General features: G+C 42.4%; 1 protein-coding gene across 2 annotated transcripts in view; it reads left to right on the plus strand.

Moving 5' to 3' along the window:
• Positions 1-22644, plus strand: part of HTR2C (5-hydroxytryptamine receptor 2C) — a 77263-nt gene that overhangs the window by 34814 nt on the left and 19805 nt on the right. The gene's annotated exons all lie outside the window — the stretch shown is intronic.

Genomic DNA, 22644 nt, shown 5'->3' on the forward strand with positions numbered 1-22644 from the left:
GGGATCTTACTGCTGGGGCCACACGAGAGTCGGAGACAGAGAGCCAGCTTTTCACCCTGGGTTGGGCTGTCCCAAAACCGAGCTAGGACACAAAAGCTCACAGAAAAGTAATTAACTTTTAGTTATTGTAAAAGTAATGAAATTTTAATTTATTGTTCATGAGCTACCCAGCTCTAAGCCAGGTCAGGATCTGTCCTTGAGCTGTCACTGCTGGGATCAGCGGGATTTGAGTAAAATCGTGGATCAGAAAGGAGGTTTGCATGAGTAGATTTGGCATTCAGATAAAGCCTTCACTCCTGGCATTTGTAGCTCAGCTTGCCTTGTGCCTTTCAGGGGGTCATTGTGCCTCTCCGTGCCTCAGTTTCCCTGTCTCTAACCTGGGAGAATGCTCTGTTCTAAAGCAGAGGCCTGCCTGTAGAGTGTAAACATTTATTTCTCCCCATGTCAGGGTCAGAGTGCTTGCAATGGAGTGGGGCATCACTCCTGCACTCAGGTGTGCAATCACTGTTAGCACTTCAAAGAAGTAAAATATCAAACACATCTGACTTTCATCTGGCTGAGACTCCAGATCCCTTTGTTCAGGGTGGTGCTAGGAGTCTCCGTCCCTGGCTATTTCAAAGGAATATTTTGTTCTCCTCTGTATCTCTGATCATCATGTTTGTATACTCTTGTATCAATTTTATAATCTGTGAATTTCGTAGATAAAACTTTAAATTTTTGAACTCTTGTTTTCAGATTTTCTTAGAAAGGTATTTTAATATTGATATTTCTTGGAAACAAATAATGCTGTTTACTTACAAATTTGATCAGAAATTGGTTTACTGTCCTATAAAGTAAAATGTAGGGATATTTATCTGACTTCTTCACTTGCCTAAATGAGTAAGTCTGGCAGAGATTAATTTCTAAAACACATTGATCAAGCATACATCATTCCAAAGCTTATATAACTTGTCTACAGTGAGTTAAATCAATATGTGATTTAGGTGCAGGCCTGGCTATGGAGATCTTATGCACAAAGATCTTTTATTTTGAACTGTCGGAATAGTTCCATCTCTAAATCTTGTGTGTATTATAACATGTGTATTTTATTTTTAGCATTTTACTCCAGCTCCCTGGAGCTTGAAAGGGAGAATATAAATACTGAATTATGTGACAGACCTGCACATGCATAAATTCTGTGTTAGCCAGTGACTCTAAAAAGGTGAATTTATGGAACTGGTCTTCCTACATCCATACTTTCAAGGTCTTTGGAAACTAATAGAAATGGATTTTCTGTTCTGCCTAGAAAATGATTACTTAAGGTAGTTTAAAGGTGTAAAGCATGCCACCCTTTTAGCAGCGAGGAAATATCACTGATTTCAAGAGGCATTGTAATTATCCTCCTCTTTTGCCAGAGAGCCAGCACTGCCTGTGATAGCCCAAACATTTCTCCACAGACAAACAGTACTACATAGATTTTTTGGCAAAAATCGTAATTTCATGGAAGATTTGTGGAAATACTTTGAGGAATGAGGAGGCTGCTGGGGCAGTGCTGGATGCTGGACCAAAGCTTGTTGCCTCCAGGCTTTGTGAGGGAAGGAGGAGGAGGAAAAGTTTAATTTGGGGGAAAATGAGCCTCAGAGGATTTGTGGATTGATCTCAGTAGGACCCCAGTGAAATAATTTTTTAAATAGTATTTAAGCTCCAAATTGTGGAAGTAAGGAGGGGAAAAATGTTCTTATATCAGTAGAATTCTTGTGAGAATAACAGGGGTGCATGGCCATGGAATGAGCAGGGAGAGGGTTACTGCTTGGAAACATCACTGTGAACGTTCAGTCACTTTTACTCTGTAAATTTTACCTTTTTTATTCCAAACAATCTACATAATTGTACACTGGGCTGTTTCAAAGGCTGCCATATGCTGTACTGAGAAGTGCATGCAGCACATCTCTTCCAGATTTGTAGAAGTCACTTTTAATTTATGTAATCAGAAAGAAACCTTGAAAAATACATATAACAAACAGAAGAGTGAAGAAATTGCTTTCAAGTTTCCACATCAGCTCTCTACGCCCCAAAGATAAATTCTAGTTGACAGAGTAACTAATTTCAGAGTAGGCTCATTTCCTTACTTTTGGCTAATAAGGTAAATGAAGTAGATTTCACTTCAAGCATAACCAGAAAATTGAATAGACACCCTCCACAAATACTTCTGGTTTTTGGGGGTTTTCTTAATTAAAAGAAGGGAAAATCAAGTTTCAAATTAATTCAAGAGTCTTATTATAAAGGGAAGGACAGCAGGATGCAGCATGATGGATTTTTCAGGAATTAATCAGGGCTTGGATATATTTATCAATTAGTCTTAAGTGTCTTACAGTAATCGATGGGTTGCATTTGACAGCTGAGAACATTTTCCCTGGCATGCAGTTCCTAAAGAAGTGAGTAAATTAGTCTGCTAATTAATAAGCATGTACTGGGGAGAGTAAATGAGAAATGTACACAGTGTTTCATCTCAGTGAAGAAACGCCTGATTAATTGAAAATTCTGATATTTTTATTAAAATATTGATAGGGCATCAGGCATCTCACACATGATGGAGTTTCAGAGAGCAGGTGGAGGTTGTCTCCTCACCCCTGAGCACTTAGGGACAAGCAGCAGTGGGTTTATTTGGTGTCATAGGTTTATGAGCAGGAAAGAGAGGGCTGGTGCAGGAATGCAAGGGAATCCCCTCAGCTGATCTGAGTTGCAGAGGATGTTGAGCTTTCTGGTTCCTGCAGAAGTTGCCAGAGTGTGCCCAAGGAGTGGCCACAGCCCCTCTGCACTCCCAGGGCGGGCTCTGCTCTGCTCTCCCTCCCCTTGGGGATGCCAGGGGCTGCTCTTGATGCAGAATCCACCAGCCCCAGCTGCCAGAGCAGATTTACACCCACAGTGTCGTTATTGTTGATAATTGCCATCATTATGGTGTGTGGCAGAGATGTGCTGAGCACTGGGGCACACTTTGGTGCTGGTTTCCCTGCAGAGGGGGAGCAGAGCAGCTCAGCTCTTTGATGTGACACTCAGGTATCTGGAAATGATCAGACATTTTAAAGACCAGATCAAGGCATGGGCTTAAATGCGTCTTGACTATACAAAGTTCCAGCTGACAGTTGCATTACTTTCAGAATTTAATATTTATTCCTGTTAGTTTTAAATGTGTAATGTTTCTGTTTGTGCTAAGTAACCATTACATTTTATTCTTCTGCTAGGGTGTGAGTGAATGGAAACCCCTACACTGCTTGCACTGTGTCATAAATTCAGAGAGGAGATTATTTTTTTTCTCTCCAATGACACCTCGTACCTGGGGTGTGTGCATTGAAATTTATATCCAACAGGAAGGGTGAGTTTATCTTTTGCTATCTGTAGGATCCTTAGGCTGCTGCACTCTGTGCTCACCCAGCAGCATTTTTCTCTTTCCAAGTCCCTAAGCTTTCTTGTCCCTCGGCTAACCTAAATAATTGAAATCTGAAAATCCTACTACATCATTATTTACCCTCTTTCCAGATTATTAGATTCATAGCAAACTTTAGCTGAGATATTGAGTGTCCTGCTACTGAATTTTCTCCACATGAACTACTGCCTGTTTACCTGATGTGACAAATGGGATTAAGTTCTGGTGTATCTGTGTTGCTGTTGGGAAAGAAATCTCTGTATGATGTGCCCTGAATCCATAGAACACTTTCTTTTCTGCTACCCAAGGTTTAAATTGTGCTTGGAGTGAGAGGAGGGGGGAATACTAAATGGATACTCTCTGTACCTCATTGAATATGGGTACCTGGTTGTAAAATACCTTGAGGCAGCTAAATATTAACTTGCAGGGTTTTTCAGAGCCTCTGAAAATGTGGCACCCTATGATGATTCCCTGCTGGAAACAGCATTAGGAACCTGCACAGCTTTGGCTTGCAGTGGGGGAAAACTGATGGTTTCAGGTCAAGTGAGAGTCCAAGGCTGAAGGGCTGAAATCAGCACAAGAGCTCAGCTCTGAGAGGGTGATGATACCTGTCAAGAGGAGGGAGTGCTGCTCCACACCCTTTCTCAGCAGTGATTAAATCTATTAAACCTATATTTGCATCACCCTCTTCAAAAACATTTGACTCAGAGCTTTTAATTGTCATATTCAGAGCTGGATTTGCTCCACACACATAAATTTCCTCTTAATGTAATTTTTGATTTTATCTGAGATTAGCTATACTTTATGTCTGGCTTTTTTATCTAGTTTATTTTTTTTTTTTGTTTGTTTTGTTATACTTTTAATGTTGGACAATAAAGACTGAAAGCCAGATGAGTGAGGAAAGTGTCATTATCTGAGGAGTGCAAAGCCCTTTGAAGGAAAGACCACAGTGCTCTATGGTACTTGAAAGTCATCTTTTCTCTAGTCTTATTAAAGCAGAATTGCTTTCAAAAATTGTCAGAGCAATTTAACTTGTTGTAGCCTTTTGTTATTCTTTCTCATTATTTTGATGTGTGTGTTTTAGTGATGTCTTGTCTGAAAATCTCCTCAAGATTTTTATTTGCTTCTGTTATGAAAGATGAGAAGCAAAATTTGATATTTGCAGAATGACACCAATATGAGATGGATGCAGTCACTTGGACTTGATATACATATATTTTCTTGTCCTGACTGATAAAATTTCACTTATTCATCCATCCCCAGGACTTTTTTGACAGCCAGGCTGTGTGTATGTCTCTAGTGCAACATTCTCTATTAAGATAAATACTTCATATGAAATTAGCAAATTAACATGAATGTTTTCTACTCTTTTCCATTTCTTTACTTTTGTCTCAATTATTTTCATTTAAAAATTTGCTACACATTCTTTTTTAGGCATAGTTCAGTTGTATAGTAGTTATGCTAAAGACCCCAAAACCAGCTTGTTAGCCCTGATGGTGTGTTAAGGGCTGACCAGGAATGAAGAGGAGGCAGAAATGGTGTAAAACCATGGGTGCAGTTCAGCTGTTTATGTGGGCACAGGTACCCCATGATTCAGATATGGTGCTTAAAGCAGTTTTTATTTTATTTATATTTATTTGTGTTTATTTTCAATGAAGTGGTGTTTCACCAATAACACTTGTGCTGATTGTTCCTCTTGTCTGGGAGTGTTGGTTTAACTGAAGTGGCTTCCTCATAGACACCTTTCTAATCCCTGTTGAAGCTTTGGTCCTCACCAGGTTGAGAAAGAGAAAAATGCAAAAATGAGCAGCTCATAGAACTGGAGAAGGGTCATCATCCATGGGGAGCTGCAGCTGTGCTAGGTGAAACAAACACAGCACTGATAGGGAGATTCTGCTCTGGGAAGGGCACAGGAAAATTTCCCTGGTCAGGCTTATATCTTGGCTTGCTTTCTGCTGAACTCCTCCTTTTGGGGGTGGATTTTGGTTACAAGACCTGCAAACAATGGAGCAGTCCATAAAAAAATTGTATAAATTCAGGAAAGCAAGTCAGGGAAGTCTCTGCTGTCTGCAAACAGACTGTTGTCAATTTGGAGGTTTATTTTACTTATGTTAAAGTATTAGATGGATTTGTATTTGTCTTTTGAACAGTGTCTCTACATTTGGGTAGAGCAAGAAGAGCTACAGAGTGTACTTGGATCTTGTGGAAAGCAGTTTTTCTTCATTTCTAACACCTGCAGGTGTTAGATCTGTCTGTCTGCTGGTAGATTAAATTATAGCAGTGTTCAGCACTTGACCTGCCATCACTTCTTTGGGCAGATGGTCATGTACTTATTGGTAGCTGAGCTGTTTTTTCTCCTTATGCTGCACCTGTACTGACAGATTTAGAAAACTTGTCACTTTTAATGTAATAAGAACCAGCCCCATAAAAATTCAGATTTTAGTAAAACCTCGGCTTGAATTGCAAATTCCTCCTAAAAATTCCATGGAGACCTGGCATAAGTCTTCTGTATGGATGGTATGGATGTTCTTTTCTCTCCCTCAGGACAATATGTCCTTACCTTAGCAGCCCTGTGTGCTATGGTACATTTGCAGTGTTATGGTGAGCGGGATGTGAGCATATCTGAGAGGAGCAGGCAGTGCCCCAGGTGTCACCTGGTCTGCATCCTCAGCACCCTGTGCCCCAGCAGGAGGGACAGCAGGCAGCCCCTGGTGTCAGCAATGCCCCAGCTTTGTCTGGCAGCATGATTTGAGTGTTTCCCCCACCCTATGAGAGAGTGCAGCCACCCCAAACCCTAGGCCAGGCTCTTTGCTGTGTGCAGGGGCCAAAGTCAGAGCAAGTGTTTGGGGCTACAACTCCTGGGTAAAGCCAGCTACAGCTATCCCCTGGCCTCTGGGATATTGTGGAATCTTGCCTGCACTGCTGTGTGTTAGCTGAGGCAGTGTGAGTGACCTGGGGTTATAACAATTAGAATAGAATAGAATAGAAATTATAATAAATTAATAATAATAAAAAGTGCTCATGTCCCTCCTGGCCTCTCAGCAAAGCTTTGTTGTGTCCTGGAAGGACACATTCCACAAGGTGTTCTGCTCTGCACCTTCCTTCTGGAAATGGATGCTGTTACTCTTCCTTGGATGCTCTGGAAGCCACTGCTCTCCCCAGGGCAGCCCCTCTCCCCTGCAGCTCCTGGGAACCTGGGCTCTGTTTTGCCACGGGTGTCTTGTGAAAAAGTGGAAAATTAGGGGCTCTCTCTGGCTGCTGTTCTGGAGGCATCCTGAGGAGCTTGTCATGGCAAATAAAGCTGTTGAGAGTGCTTTTGTCTAATTGCACTTCTGCTTGAGGCTGTGGAATTGTATCCCTGTCTGCAGCCCTTCTCCTGGGAAGCTGGAAAAGGGATGGGTTATTCTCATTGCTGGTGAAGTACTTTGCAGCATGTGGAGCCCAAGTCCCCATTCTGCCAGCTTTATAGTGATCTGCTGCAAAAAATTAAAACTTTAGCCAGTAGCACAATAACCACCAGGGTGTGTCAGACTATATTTTAAGCCATAAACTAGAATTTCTCTCTTGAAAATATTTAATTTTTTAATATAACTCCCTTCTTGCAAAAACCTGGTAACTTTCACATTTATTCTAATGCTGAAAATGAATTTCCAACCCTGTAACACTTCTGGGAAGCTCAGATTCTACCCAGCATCTCCAAGCAGCAGGAGCCACTCCAGGGCCATGGAGCTGCAGTTTGTTGGTGTGAGCCACGAGCTGGGCAGCTCTGAGGAGCCTGTGGGGAGCAGGAGCTGCTTTCTGTGGTCAGCAAGCACCTTCCTCCAAGGAAAGGGCTCAGTGTGCCCACCTGGCAGGGCTGCCAGCAGCTCTGCCTGAGCTCCCAGGGGCCCTGTGGCATTCACATTCTCTGAACTTCACCCAGGGCTTTTTTCCTGGGAAGCTGAAAGGCAGTGAGAGGCCTCAGACAAAAGGAAAACAATTCTTATCTCATTTGCTTCTCCTGTGTTGGGCTCACGTGGAATGTGTTTGGAGATTGTTTTACTCAAGGTGATTGTTTGATTGAACTCCAGTGTGAGTTGTTTTCACTCTTTGGCCAATCAGGGCCAAGCTGTGTCAGGACTCTGGTAAGAGTCACGAGTTTGCATTATCATCTTTTTAGCATTCAGTAAGTATCCTTTCTGTATTCTTTAGTATAGTATAGTATTCTCTAATATAATATAATATCATAAAGTAATAAATTAGCCTTCTGATAAGATGCTGTCCTCATCAGTCTCCCCCTTATCGAAGTTACCTAAATTTACAATAGTGCCCAATCTCACACAGGAGCTGCTCCCTACACCTTCTTGCCCATTGCTCGGGGCCATTTTCACGTGGCAATCTTTTCTAATTTCCAGGAGGAAAGCAGCAGACCCCTTGCCTTAGGTCTCTGATCTTGCTTCCTCTGCTGCTGAGCTCTGGGTGATGCAGCAGAGGGTTTGTGATGCAAAGATAATTTTTTGAATAAATCAATGCCAGATTCAGAGAGAGTTTCAATGGCACCTTGCTTACTGCTGTGGGCAGGGCCTGGCAGTTCTGTGCCAGGTCCTTGTGACTCATTTGAGCTCAGCCATTATCCACATTTTGGAGCATTAGTTTATAGGACTCTGAAGACCAAATTCTGCTGTCAGATAAAAAGGCAGAGCTGTTGCTATTTAATTTTTTTACCACCTGCCTCTTTCTTGTTCTTTCTTCACCCTGTGCCACCTGTATATCATCCAGCTCTGACTTTGGCTGGCTTCTTGGAACAGGCAGAGGTTTTCTTTACTGTCCCCTCTGTGTTTGTTCCTGTTGACAAGAGGATCTTGTCAATCCGCCAGCATTAGGAGAAAGCATCAGAGAACAATAAACATTCCACATTTGTAAACATGCTTTGTTTGCTCCTCCAAACCCCTTGCTGTTAAGTAGCCAGCTCCTTTGCCTGCTGTGGGCTAATGGGACTTTTAGCCTGTGATCTGCCAGGGATGAGGCTGCTGCCCATGGAGCTCAGGCTGCTCAGCCCAGCACAGATGAGCAGAGCACAAACACTTCCAGCAGCCTCTGTTTCTGGTAGCTTCCATTGTGAGAGAAGCTTGGAGAAGACTGTCATGTAGAAGATTGTATGGCTGCAATAAAATGTACAGGTTGCACACCCTTTGAGTCAGATTGTGTTGGATTTGGATTAATATCCCCTCTAGAGAGGAGCAGAGATCCCAAAGGCCCTGGGTGTGCCCTCCATCACATCCTCCATTGTAGAGGGATAGAACATAAGTAAATATAGGTAGTACAGAGAGTAATCTTACCCCCTAAAGAGTTGCAGCTGAGCCAATTATTAAGGATTAGGAGCAGGCCTGATGTTAACAGGCCACAGCTGTAGCCAATAAGAAGCGTGTTATAGAAGAGTGGATTGGTTGGTTGAGGAGAACTGGAGTCAGGTGACTGCTGTGAGGACAAGGAAGAGTCAGTGCCTAGAGGAGCTACCTGCAAGAAACATCAAGAAGGTACAAAACTCTGGCAATACGGAACCTTACAATGTAACGACAATAGAACTCTTGGAATATAATGACAACCCTCCATCACATTCCACATCAGGGAATGAGGGGCTGTGCCAGCATTCCAGCCTGGCCCTGAGTAGGCCAGGAGTGTGTGACCACAGCCTTGGCATGTGGCAGCACTGGGGGCTCAGCCTGGGCTTTCCCAGGAAAATCTGAAGCCCAGATTTTCACAGCCTGCCAAGGGATTCTGCAGAGACTCAATGTTTGCCCCAGGGGTCTGACAGGTTTTCTCACAGACAGAGGTTCTTGCAGAAGGGCCTGAACAAAAGCAGTTATTCTGATCTGCATGGGAGCATGATACCTGATTTCTGAGATTTAAAAAGACATGTTCAATACTTTCTTTTTTCCCCCTTACATATGGAAAAATGAAAATCTAATGCTACAGAGCACCTTAGATTTTATTTTCTCGACGGATTGCTCCTCTGTTTTTCTCAGTGGCAGCAGGCTGCAGGTAAATAACTGTAAGCATATGGGACCTGGGGAATGGTCTCCTTAAACATCCGTGAGGGGAGATTCTGACTGCACTGAAGCCAGTGGGAACGTTGACAGGACATGCAGAGAGCCTAGGGCTTCTGCCAGGGCAATTTTGTGTCTCCTCCAACCTCTTTACTCTCCTCCTGCCCGGCCCTGGCTGCAGCTCTTGGCATGACAGCAGCAGCATCCCTCAGCCTGAAGGGTCTGAGATGTTTTGCTGCTCTCCTCTGAGCCTGAGGAAATCTCTTCTGACACTGCAGTGCAGCTCCTTTCATGGCACTGCTGTTCCTTGGGTTCAGCACCACCATCCAGAGCACGAGGCACTCTCCTGTGGGAGCTCTGTGGAACCTACAGGTGAGAGAAATGAGCTGGCACTTGTCCAGCTGAGGTCACCCAGAGCTGCACAGTGTGGAACACTCAGCTCAGTGCTGAAATGTGCTCCTGGTCTGTGCAGGGCCTGATTCTAAAGTGTGTTTTTGTGGGCATCCATTTGCTTAATGTGGTTTGGCATGAAACATTTCTTTAAGTTGGCTTGGTGAGGCTGGCTCTCCCTGAGACACTTGTGTTTTGCTTTTCCTGCTGTGAAAGGAGTGAACTCCTCTCCTCTGGGTTGGCTGAGACTGTTGAGGGGTTTTTGCTAAGTTCATTTGTTTTGATTAGAAGCCAAAAATATTTAAAAGATAAAGGAAGCAAACTCACCTTAGAAAAATATTGTGCTGAGCTACATAATTCAAATAAGAGAAATCACAAAGATCACAAGGGGAGTTTCCTGATCCCACAGGAATGCAGGATTGAAAAGAACTTTCTGACTTCTTGTGTCCTTGCTTGCTAGCAAGCATCATTAAGACACTGAGCTGCTGCAGTTATGTCTTCCATTTTCCAGAGCCTCTTTCCTTCCAGCTGCCTTCTTTTGGGAAGCTGAGGACAAAAATATGTGTGTTTTAGTGTGTAGCAACAGAAAGCCAGGACAAATCTCTGAGCAACTTATTATGAAATCAAAACCCTTAACTTTCTTGCAAGAAGCAGTTTTTAAATAGAAAATCCTAACACTGCAGTTAGTTTCACACTGCAGTGTGAAAAAACAGAGCCTCCATTCACCTTGGTACTTCCTAAGAGGCAAAACCATCACCCAGGCATCTCAGGGTGTTTCCTTGGATGCTGCCTCTACAAATGTGGAAGAGAAACTGGCAGAGTCCACTCTTGCCCTGCCTGTTCCTGAGAGGTGAAGGGAAATTTTAAAATACTTCAGATGATTTCAGTTGTTGAACATAAGGCCATAACTTTTTCTAGATTACCCACAGCTCGTGTGCTGCATCCAATCAGGGAGCTATTTTTCATATGTTAGACATCAAATTGGATGGGTCTGTCTTGTTTGCTTGGTGAAATTGAGAATTGCCCAACCAAAATAAATCTTTTATGTGCAAGAATGACTCATTAGAATAATTTTGAATTGCACTCATTTAAATGTTTTTATTTAATGCAAATAAAGTTTTAGATCCAATTGTAGTGTTTATTTCCTCCTGTTGCTCAAAATTTTTGGAAGATACAACAGGTTTTAAAACTCACAGGAGTGTAAAGTCCCCAAAATCTGCAGTGTGTATAGTTACATTTCTGTTTTATAGATCTGTTTTACTGATATCAATTTAAATACAGCAGCAGTTTTAATGCTGTCAGTGCAATCTTCTCATGCCCAATTTGCTTCTAGATCAGTGAAGCTAAATGTGCTTTAAAATGCAAGAATCTTTATTTACTTTTTATTACAATGGCCTGTTAGATCCAGTAGTAGTTTTGTAAGTGCATTGCCTCATTGTAATTAACTTTTATGAGTTCAGTTGAAAAGAAATATAAACTCCCCTGCTTTGTAGCAACCCAGAAATTGATACAAGATAATGAAATAACCAGAATTGTTATGTATAAAAAGAAAGACTCTTTGATGATAAATGGTTCCAGCAATAAATTTGGTGCTTCATAAAGGCACCAGGCAGATCATGGAGATACCAAGTAAAATGAAGACAGGTAATGTGTTTCCCACAGACAGATTTAGCTCATCTGAGAGGATGAACAACACCAGCTCCAGGCACAGGAGCCATGTGAGACACACCCAGAGTCCTCCTTGGGTGTGTTTCATCCCCGTCCTTAAAAATCTAAAATCAAGAGAAAGGATTTAGCTAGAACTGCAAACATTTTACCGAGATTGAGTTAATTTTAGTCTGTGTCATTGTCTGTTCCTCATCTGGAGAGGGTCCCAGTTAAATGTTCACTCCTGGTGTCCCAGCAACCCAGGGAGCTGCCTGCACCTGACTGAGAGAGCAGCAACTCCTCCTAATCTTTACCCTACTATTAGTTAAGTGAGAAATAAAATATTCTCCCCTTAGAAGCGTCATATTTGTGACCCAGATTTTAGGACACAGCTGTGATCACGGGTGAACTCTGACAGGGGAGTGCATCTCAATGGCTTCAGCCACTCTGCCCATCCTGAACACCCCACACCAGTTTTTGCTTTTACTTCTGCTCTCTCTTACCCACAAGCTCCTTGTTTTCCTTCCTAGAAGGTGTCTGCAGCTAAATCTAGCAACACTTCCATGCACCAAATATCTGGGACATATTATCTCATGCTGAGAACTTGCTCTCAGCAGAGTGAAATTGGGCTGAGGAAATAGTCAGTAGGATGTGTTTCTCCACACTTGTCAAGGAGCAGCCACACTTTCCAGGAATGGTGCTATTGCAGTCTGCTGTAAAGATGAACAAATGGCTTCATCTCCCTGGCTGCACCTGCAGATAGCAGAGACCTTGAGGGAAAGCCCAGAACCCCAAGGCTGGTCAGCTGTGTTTGTGTTCTCTGTCTGGACTTCACCTTGAAGAGCTCTTTCATCCTTGTTCAGTGTCTGTTCTGTGTCCACAGAATCATCCAGGTTGGAAAAGACCTCTGGGATCATCAAATCAAACCATAAACCTGCCACAGCCAGGGGCACCAGCAAACCCTGTCCCTGAGCACCACATCCTTCTAGCTCTGAGCGGGACAGTGACTCCATCGCTTCCCTGGGCAGCCTTTTGCAATGCTCAGTCACCCTTTCAGTGAAGAATTCTTTTGTAACATCCAATCTAAGCCTCCCATGGCACAGCTTGAGGCTGTTTCACCACTCAGGAAATTTGTTGTTGTATATAAATGGATGCCTCACCTGCATTTTGCTGTTTGGTGTATTTGTGTACATCCTAACACATCTGGTGCTTTTGCTGTATTATATTATGGGAAGCACTGTGTGAAAATAAGTAAGATTTATTTTTAGTGCATGGTAACTTTATGTGATCAATACAATAATATCATAATTTCTTGCCTTAAGGGCTCAACCTGATTGCTAGTGAAATGCCAAGACCTGATCAATAGTTTGCTGCATTTTTAGAAGAGATGGATGTGATGATGGGCCAACTCAGCCTTTGTGCTCAAAAATATGGGGAAAATCACTGCCATTAGGCAGGCTAGTACAGCTATAGACAGCTGCTTTACACAACAGGCAAAGAAATACAGAGAAGTGAGGTTAAATCTCTACCATTCCCCTGAATATGTTGTAAGACAAATATTCCAGAGTAAAACATTAGTTTAAATTATTCATGTTTCCAGGATTGGGGTAATTAACTCAGAATTAACTCAGCTTTTTCATTCTACTTCCTTTCTCATCCGTCAGTCGAATTGATATCGTTAAATTCTACTCAGTAAATTATGATTTTACTGTCTCTATCCAATTGATATAACATATTCCTTGAAATTCTGGTTCTAGAATTGTCTATTGTTCATTAAAATACCCTCATAAGTTACTTCACTTCCTTGACACATAACAGTAAAAGTAGCAGTAAGTTCCTACTTTGTGTTTTATCAGCACATGCTGGGAAACAGGCTCTTTGTAATTCATCTGCTTGCATGGAAATGAAATGAAAATTACATAGATGGAAGAGGGCCACGTGACAGTTGTTCAGCCTTGCACTATTTTGCACACTGCCTCATTGACAAAATCCAATCTTTTCCTGAATGGACAATTTACAAGAGGAACCAAATGGATTCTTACTGGCTATTCTGCCAAAATTCTCATTAAAGATGCTAATGGCATGAGGGGAATTTGTGCATGAACCTGTCATGGAGCCTAGGCTGTGATTAAAAATACGTGCTGTGTCAAAATTTGGGTTTCATGCATTAATTTCAAAGATATATTCCACTTTTCCACTCCATGTTTTCTGCTTGTAACAAGTTTTCTTGTTGGAAAAGTTTACTCTTCCTGCAGGCAGTCTGATAAGCACAGGGAGAGCCGTGGGTTCACTGAGTGAATCTCTCACCCAAGGTGCTGTCTGCCTTCCTAGATGAAAAGGGTTCAGGACTAGAAAGTTCAATCAGTAATATACAAACATGAAGTGTTCCTCTATCAGCTCTTAGGTGTGGGATTTGATGGGCAGGGCAGGGTGGCTGATAAGGCTCTGTTGACTCATGGTTGTTTTTTTGGGTGGCTTGATTTCCATTCCTGTTGACACATTGGTGGGAGCCTCAGTTCCCCTGCAGCGCTGGAGTTATCAGGACAGACCAGTTGTTATTCAGACCAACACCTCTCCATCCTCTGATGTATAATTTGTTTTGCAACGCGTTTATTTTTGGTAAGATTGGGGTGTTTTGCTTGTTTTTATAAACGTCTATTTCCATCCTCAATCAGAGGCAGCAGCTGCATGGAAAGGTCTTGGTGTTGCTGAGATATGGAATTGCATGACAGGCTTTCACTGGACCCGTTTGGGATGCAGGAGCCTGTAAATGTGTCTGACTGTGGCATTCACATTCTCTGAAAAAATCCCTTCACCCAGGATTTTTCTCCTGGCAAGCTGAGAAGCCTCAGAGAAAAGGAAAACAATTCTTATCTCATTTGCTTCTCCTGTGTTGTGCTCACATGTGGAATGTGTTTGGAGATTGTTTGTCCACAGGTGATTGTTTAATTGGATTCTGCTGTGAGTTGTTTGGACTCTTTGGCCAATCAGGGCCAAGCTGTGTTGGGCCTCTGGAGAGAGTAATGAGTTTTCATTATTATCTTTTTAGCCTTCTGAAAGTATCCTTTCTGTATTCTTTAGTATAGTTACTGTAGTATTCTTTAATATAATATAGTATTATAAAGTCATAAATTAGCCTTCTGAGAACATGGAGTCAGATGCATCATCCCTGCCTTTAAGGACATTCCCAGCAAATACAATATCTGACACCTGTGAATATTGATGGCTGGGGCTGGGAGGCAGCAGAGCTCTGCCCTTTTGCCTTTGCACTTGTTCTGAATGGGAATTACTTCTCTCTCCACTATCTAATTGTTGGATTTGTTGGGTAAAATTTTGAATTTGCTGGTTGGACTTTTGTTGATTTCTTCTGATCAGTCAATTTGAAATTAACAGAAAGGGAGATTTACATTTTAACTCAGGAGAAGCCAAGAGCAGTGAGTCACTTTCTCATTCAAATCCAACTGTCTGTGTCCATCCAGGATGCACAGCAGCAGAACAAGATTAATTGATTGATAGAACACAGTAAGTTGATGTTGACAAGCATGAATACAGGAAAAACAACTTTCAGGGTGAAGTCCTTGAAATATAACTTTTACACCATACTTTATCTACTTTCCATAATGATTTTTCCAAGATTTTCTACTCTATATTGATAGGTGCCTCTTGTACTTTGGGAATAGCTAATTGTTCTATAGCACTAATATTATTCATTTGTGTTTGTGAAATTTTAGACAACAATTAGAATTTTAGAATAATGGAATATCCTATGAGTTGGAAAGGACCCTCAAGGATGATTGAGTCCACCTCCTGGCCTTGCATGGGAAGCCCCAAAAATCCCACCACGTGCCTGAGAGCATTGCTCCAAACGAGATCTCTCAGGCTTGGGGCTGTGTTCACTTCCCTGGGCAGCCCCTTCCAGTGCCCAACCACCCTCCAGGTGAAGAATCTTGTCCTAATTTCCATCCTAACCCTGCCCTGATGGCTTCAGGCCATTCCTTGGGTCCTGTCTCTGGTCACCAGAGAAGGGGTCAGTGTCTGCCTCTCCTCCTCCCTTTATGAGGAACTGCAGACCCCAGTGAGGTCTGTCCTCAGTCTCCTCTTCTTGTGGCACCCAGAGCTGTCCCCAGCACTCAAGGTGAGAGCAGAGTGGGACAGTCCCCTCCCTTGACTGGCTGGCAATGCTGTGCCTGATGAACAGCACCTATTTTATTATGTTTAGCTAGATTATTATGTTAACACATTATTTTATTATTGTAGTTATCACTGGGTTTGATTTGTAATCAAGTGCAAGATTACACAGTAATAATAGTATAACCATGATAATAAAATAATGTTGCACTTGATTACAAAGCAAAAACAAGCCTATCAAAACCCCCAATGGTATAACTTAACTAAATATAATTTCTTTAATTTCCTTTACCACCTCATGAGACCACTATAATTTTCTGGGTAATAGTATTCTTTCTAATATATCAGTACTCCCACGCTTCATTTATCCATGTTAAATTAAACTTCTACTTCATGTGAATGGACCTCACAATAGGCCCACAATTTCTGCAAAACTCAGAGGAGTACAGCTGCACCCAGAGGGTGGTCACAGGTTAACTTGCACTTTCTCTGGTGTTACCCATGGGGAATAGGGTCCACATGCCAAAACATTGCTATGGGAAATGGGATCACTTGTCCTGAACTGCAGTTTTCAGCAGATTTTTTTTTGAATCTTCTCAGGATTCAAAACTGGGTATTTGCATCATTTGTGAGAGAGAGACAGAAAGGCAGGCAGGACTGGTGTTGCTGCCTGTTTGTTTTCTTTTTGGCTGAGGAATGCCACCTGAATTTCAGGATGTGAGGATGGAGGTACATGTGATAGCTTAGTCTGAAGTGTTTCTAAACCTTTGGATCTGTGAGAAAAGCTGTGCTGAGTTGACTCTTATGTGTCCTCATCCAATAGTTTGACAACAAGTGGGCATATTATGGGCTGTAAGCACTGCAGTGGGAAAATACCATAACCTCAGGTTAAATCACATCCAACTTCTATTATAAGACTGAGAGAAGTGAGCAGTTTTAACTACTAACAAGGTGTACACAAAATGCTTATAACCATGGAAATCCTCAATGTCAAATTACGTGGTTTTACCAGTTGGATTGTGACAGTAAATGACAAATCTGCTGTTGGGAGTAAAGTGATGATTTAAAATGATGTTTCATCAGGCTGATTGGGGTGTAACAGCTCTTCTGGGAGGGCTTGGGGTGAGCAGGGCTGCAGGAGCCCTGTTCCTCGTTCCTAGACAGCTTTCCCAGACCCTAGGGCTGCTTTGGATGCTTGGGTGCTTGTGACAGGGTGAGCTGCCCTGTTCACAGCAAGGGGCTTGGTACAAGCCAGCCTTATCTGAACATCATATCGTATCATATCATATCATATCATATCATATCATATCATATGGGAGGCTGATTCCCAGCTAGTCTGAATGGAGAATCCTACAGGAGGGCCAGCAGCTGAGCCCCTTCTCATCTGTGGCTCTGGTGCTCCTGGGCTGAACATGGAATTATCCCGGAGGCCTTGGCAGGTGCAAAGGGAGGCACTGCCACATGTCCAGAGGGCTGCAGGCCTTCTTCCCTCCAAGGCTTGATGCAGAGACATCCCCAGGCCATGATTCTGCCCACACACCCCATCATGAGCCTTTAATGTTGGTAATTTTTGCTACCACAGAGGTGGGGGTTTGCAGCAGGAGCTCTCTGCTGTCTCTGCCCATGTCCTGTGGGTGTCTGTCCAGGAAAGCCTCCTGCGCTGCTGAGAGAAATGAGCTCCCTGGCAGGATTACCAGCCAATAAAGCGTTCAGACCCAGTCTCCTTGTGGAAAATTATTTTCCAGGCCTGTGAAAGAAGCCTCCAGGGTTTCCATGGTGTGGCAAAATGAGGAAACATCTAAGAATTATGGGAAAATGGGGAAAAAGTGGAGAAGGACTGCTAGGTAACTGATGTTAACTTCAGACTTTGAAACATTGTGCTAGAAGATAAGGGCTACTGAAGTAATATTTTTCAAGTATTGTTCAAGATTTGAGAAGAGATCAAGTAGTTAAATTATGGTGGCACTTGTTTGCTTCCTCTCATTTCTACATCTTATTCTTCAGTTAGAAGACAGTTATCAGCAAAATTCTCTAACTTTTCATCTGGGCCACACCACACATCAGGAATCCTCATGGATAACTGTGCATTTCTGGGTGCAAACTGGGCATATTTTGTATACATGCATGGTTCAGCAGGTTATTGCTATAGAGTACAGAACTGATAGCAATACAGGCATTTTCTAGATTGCTGTTAGAGTTCTTTAATTAAATGTCTGTCTCTTGCTTACACACAGGATGAATTGTCCTCCACTCCTGTTTCAGGGAATGCCCATGATCCTTCCTGGTGCCGCCTTTTAACTGGAGCAGGTTGCACCTGCACAGATTTACCTGCTGAGCTGGGGCATGGTGATCAACAGACTCCTAGAGAAGTGACACTTGCTCACAGGCTCACACACTTCCTTGGGATTAGTGCACATGGAACAGTGTTCATTAGCAAATGAGCTATTATTATTATTCCCTTGAGAGAGCCCCTGAAGGTGCTGTTCCCAGTGTGCTGAGCTCCAGCCTGACAGCTCTGCTGCAATGAAAATTGTATTCTTGGTTAGGAGGGGTCTGGGAACAGGGGCAGGAAGGCTTTGCAAGTGGGAGATGATGCCTCAGGTTTCAGCTTTTCTATTTTTCAGATTCTGTGCTGCTTTAGTGTTTTTCAGATTCTGTGCTGCTTTAGTGTTTACTTCCGAGCTTCATATTAGGGGGTAGTGAGCTCTCTTCACAGAGATGGGAGACAAAACGATTCCTGCTCTAGCTAGGGACCAAGGACAAATTATCAAAATTTCAGACCCAAGAGCATAAACAACGTGGACTGAAGAGAGAAAAACAAGAAGGATGGGACTTTATAACCTAAAGCTGGAATTGGACAATTAACTCCAATATGCAAATGAACCAGAATTTATAAAAGTGAGAGACCCCATGACTTTGGTTGTCCATTTTGTGACCATTTTGGTTCATCTTGGGTGTAGCCCTGGCTGGGCTCTTATGCTGCCCAACGTGGATCCATTGAGGTCTTTTAATAAATCTCTACTTTATTTAACTCCCTCTAGCCTCTGTTCTAGGTCAGCCTTCACAAGGCATCAGAGGTGTGCACCCAAGGGATGCAGTCACAGCAGGACAGTAGATGGCACTAAGGGTGAGGACCAGAATTTCTTGGCTTCTGAACAACCCCCAAATAATTGCTTTTGGCAGTGGCTGCTGTGGAACACTCTCACACTGGCATTCCTAGCTGTATAATCACTTAGAATTGAGATGGAGGAATCAGCTTCCTTGGAGGAAGCTAAATGTGGCATGTGTTTTGCAAATCCTGAGAAATACCAAAAATGAAAATTATTATCTCTAAGCACGACCAAAATATGGCTTCTTTCCTTTGGCTGCAGTGGTTTCTTGCCAGCATCAGTCTCACCAACTGCTTGTCCTGGCTTTTGACCTCACCAGACAGCAAACTGTGCCTCCCACTGGCATGAAGTGCAGCAGAGCATTAACCCACTGTCCCTAGTGGCAAAGCTGATTCACTGAACTCCTTCAATATCCCTAAATTCCCCAAAGCTCTTGAGTGTGGGTTACACTCTGTTTAGGTGCAGGGCTGCACTGAATGGGGGCAGAACAAGGATCACATCCTGGGCACGTCAAGCAGCCTGCAGCAAGAGGGAGGCAAAATCACTGACACTTTTCAAACAGCAGATCTCACATCATGCTCTATATCTCAAGACATAGGTAAAAAATACTGAGTGGGCATGCCAGGTATAGCAGACCAAACATCTGCATCCTATGCTCAAAACCAGCACTGCTAGTTTGCAATACAAAGTTTACAGTGAGTATGCAAATTCTTATCAAATTTGTCATCTTACTGGAAGATTTAATAAAAATGTTAGCTAGTGAAAGATGACAGATCTATGTTCTCTGAATAAGGAACCCTTTATATCCAAGGAATATTTTATCTGTTACTGATATCAGGTATTTTACCATGATTTGGAGGCCAGTTTGTCCAGCTGCATTGTCAGGAGGGAGCCTGAGCTAAGAAAGAGGATTAATCCCATGTAGGCTCCCAGGCAGCTGTCAGCACAGCACAGACATCTGAATTGCCACTGGGTTATGCTGAAATAAAACCAAACACCTAAAAAAATTCCTCTTTATGGTTTTGTGTCCTTTCCTTAGCCCTAGAGGCAGTCCTAGGATTGAGGCAGAGTTTAAAAACTTGATTTGGTATTAGGAACTCTGAGTTCAAGCAGATGGCTTCTGCTCAGCAGACAGCTGTAATTGAATAATGCCATATCATTTTCAGTTCTGAATTTTAGTTTCCTCAGATGATCTGTAAGCTTTGGCAGCTATTTCTTATGATAATGGATCTTTCTCAATTTCATCAGAACCGAGGAAAACCACCTGTTACTGACACATGTTTGTGCACTTTGTAATGAGATGGATTATTTAAAAATATTTATATTCTCATGTTTAGAAGGTATTTGTGTGAGGTCTGTGTTTGCTTGTGGGCTTACTTACGGCATGGTGTTCATCCAACTGTTGCTTTATTGCATGTTTAAATAACAGGTGAACGCTGATCTATGAGCTGCATGAAGGGAATTGAAGGAGAGGATTCTCTCCTGATGCTGTGCTGACATACAGAACAGCAGTGGATAGAAAATGTTTACTGTTATGGATATTTTATTAGGCAGTGGTTTCATTGAGATCAATTACTATGAAGAACATGTAGCTCAGAAATGTTTGAAGAGATCACTGCTCTTTTGGAGTTAAAAGGCTGTAAGGAACCCTTTATATGAACTTGCTGAAACAATTCAATTAATTGTGCCATTGCTCTGTTAACTGTCCATATCACTCAATGCAAAAATTCCAGATGCAGCTACAGATGCATCAACTGTGAGCAGAGAACAGCACCGAGCCTAGAAATTTATCCTCTGGCTTCAAACATAATTTTAGTCTCTGCCAATAAATGAAAAAATTAATATAACACATGGAGTTATGGAATGACAAATCACACCAGAATAATTTTATATTTCCATAAGAAAAGAGATGCTGACATTGGGATGAAAACAACATTCACTAGCTTTGCTTCTTAGCAAACATCCCATTTTATTAACAGGGTTGTGCAAAGTATAGTATATGGAAAGCTGGCTCCTTGCATTTAAAATATTACTTAAATGGTATTCAAGCAACCTTTCTCTAGCTCAGATAATTATATCTGTTCCAGCTTTAATTTTCCTTCTTTCTTACACGTCCTGTCAAGACTGCAAGTCATTGCAATACTGGATAGAAAGAAAAATATACCAGCTAAAATTCTTATAACAGCATGTGAGTGCAATTGTTTAATTTGCAATAAAATACCGTCCCATCAACTAATCACTGTAACTTGTGAGACAAGAACCAAAATATCTTTGGAGGCCCATTCAGCTGCTCTGGAGTTTCCCTCAGTGGTGAGGGGTTTCCAGAGGAGACCACGCTGCTCCATGCCCATTTCCATGCTGACAGCTCCAGGAGCTGTAAACAAACAGCTCAGGGGAAAAGCAAAGCTCAGGGAGAGTGTCACAGCCCAGCTGGATGTGAGCAGTGGCACAGATCTAAATAAATCCCTAGTTAGTGTGGTGCTGCACTATGGCAAAGCAGCATCCTCTGCTCCCAGATGTTCAAGCCAAGCGTGGGATGCCAGCAGTGTCTCCCTGGACACTGATCCCATCACCTGCTTTTCTTGCTTGGTGGTCTCCTCCATTCCCTTGGCCATCCCATCATCTGAGAGCCCATCCTCTGCTCAGAACCTGTGACAGTGGTCACAGGGGTTCTTGGATGAGGGAAGAGACAAGAATGTTGACTCCATGTTTCACAAGGCTTGATTTATTATTTTATTATATATATATTACATTATAACTATACTAAAAGAATAGAAGGAAAAGCTTCATCTCTGAGGGCTAGCTAAGCTAAGACTAGAACAGAAAAGAATGATAACAAAGGCAGCTGGCTCAGACAGAGAGAGAGAGCCAGCTCTGCTGTGACTGGTCACGAAATCCAAACATCCACACGAGACCAATCACAGCTCCACCTGTTGCATTCCACAGCAGCAGATAACCATTGTTTACATTTTGTTCCTGAGGCCTCTCAGCTTCCCAGGAAGAAAAAATCCTAAGAAAGGATTTTCATAAAAAAATGTTTGCCACAAGCACCCCTTGGGACATTTGGGACATTCAAGCCTTTTTGAACTTGCAGCACTGAAGAACAGAATCCTTCTGCTAAAAGTCACCATCATTCTTTGTGTGTAGGTTATGTCCCTCCCTATGTTTGACTGTGCTGGAGCATGTGATGTTTAAGGGATCCAGATAGCCTTAGGACAGCCTTTTTTTCCTCTAGGAAAATGGAGACTAGAAACTTAAAGGTAAATATAATTTCTCATGTAACTTGATGCCCAGGAGTTCAGTATATTGGAAAAACTTTAAATTCCACTCTATTCATGATGAAATCAAAAGGATTGGCAGTGCTGCCCCTGAGCTGTTGCTTTAGCCAGGAGGCTGCATGTCCCTGAGCCCCTCTCTGGACAGTGTAAACACTGATGGCTGTGGGGGACCAAGCAAAATGTTCTGTACTTCTTGGGCACAATGGAGATTGTCAGCACCCTTGGGTGTGTGACTCTCAGAGGGATATGGATGTCTCTGAGTCATTTGTCTATGTAAATTTGAGGAAAACAAACTAGCAGAGAAGAGATAACGTAGCTTTACACTTCCTGGTGTGGTGTTTCGGACTTAGAAATGCTTTACTTCCTAGATAAGAGAGAGAGAAGAGAATAATTTAAATTCTTTCATTCCCTTGGGAATAATGCAATGCAATAATGTTAAAACTGGATGTAATTGCTTTCTATTTTTGTAAAGCCTGTGGCAGCTATGAACCTTCAAAGTGAGCACTGGAAAGTCTGGTTTGTACAAATTTCTTCAGTTGCATCAATGGTGCAGTGGGGGTAAGAAGCAGTGGGAAAGTGTGAGCTTTATTCTACAAACCACAACAGTGCCTTTCCCTGGGATGTGTGAAAGACTCTTCAAAAGCAGCAAAACCCCTCAGAAA

This window comes from Melozone crissalis, unplaced genomic scaffold (genome assembly GCF_028551555.1).
Source record: "Melozone crissalis strain CALT ecotype California unplaced genomic scaffold, PUWL_Pcris_2 ptg000068l_1, whole genome shotgun sequence".
Classification (NCBI taxonomy): domain Eukaryota; kingdom Metazoa; phylum Chordata; class Aves; order Passeriformes; family Passerellidae; genus Melozone; species Melozone crissalis.